The following is a 906-nucleotide window of genomic DNA, read 5'->3' on the forward strand; positions in this document are numbered from 1 at the left end:
CCTGGGAACATAAATGAACATTTTCCAGCCCAGCACCTCCATGGGGCACTTTTCTTTTAATTTTTCTTTTTTTAATTTATGTAATCTCTGCACCCAATGTGGGGCTTAAACTCACGACTCTGAGATCGAGAGTCCCATTCTCTACTGACTGAGCCAGCCAGGCCCCACGTGGCACTTTTCTGACCCCACGTGGCACTTTTCTGACCCCTCAACACACACTCTGGCTCCATCCTTTGGCAGCCGCATGAAATTTTCACCCCTATTTTATATTTTATTTTAGTTTTAGTTTTTTTTAGAGTAGGTCAATTGATTTTATTTTATTTTAAAGATCTTATTCATCTATTTGAGAGAGAGAGACTGCACAAGTGCACATGACGGGGGAGAGGGGCAAAGGGAGAGGGAGAAGCAGATTCTCTGCTGAGCAGGGAGCCCGATGCGGGACTCGATCCCAGGACCCTGAGATCATGACCTGAGCCGAAGGCAGATGCCTAATGACTGAGCTACCCAAGTGCCCCTCACCCCCATTTTAAAAGTGAGATCAAGGTCCTTCCAGGTAAAGTGACTTGCCCAGGATCGTGGAGAAGGCAGCCATGCCCCAGCTCACCATCTTTCCCTCCTGGGTGTGACTGACCTTGGGCATGTCCCCTCACCCCTCTGGGCCTCACCTGGATTTGGGCAACCACCAAGGCCCCTGCCTCCTGGAGCAGTGGACAGGGCCTGGCTCCCGGGGGCTGGTGAAGAGCATCTGGTTGTGAAGGAACAGAGGGCCGCAGCTAGGGGCTCACCGCCTCACCTCACCCAGATGATCACCCCATCCAGGTGAGCGAGGTCCTGCGCCAAAGGGAGGGAGCTGTGCCTACCGCAGGCAGGTCCCCAACCTCCACTGTGGGTTTTGATACCAACAGC

Source organism: Zalophus californianus, chromosome 10 (assembly GCF_009762305.2).
Source record: "Zalophus californianus isolate mZalCal1 chromosome 10, mZalCal1.pri.v2, whole genome shotgun sequence".
In the NCBI taxonomy this organism is placed as follows: domain Eukaryota; kingdom Metazoa; phylum Chordata; class Mammalia; order Carnivora; family Otariidae; genus Zalophus; species Zalophus californianus.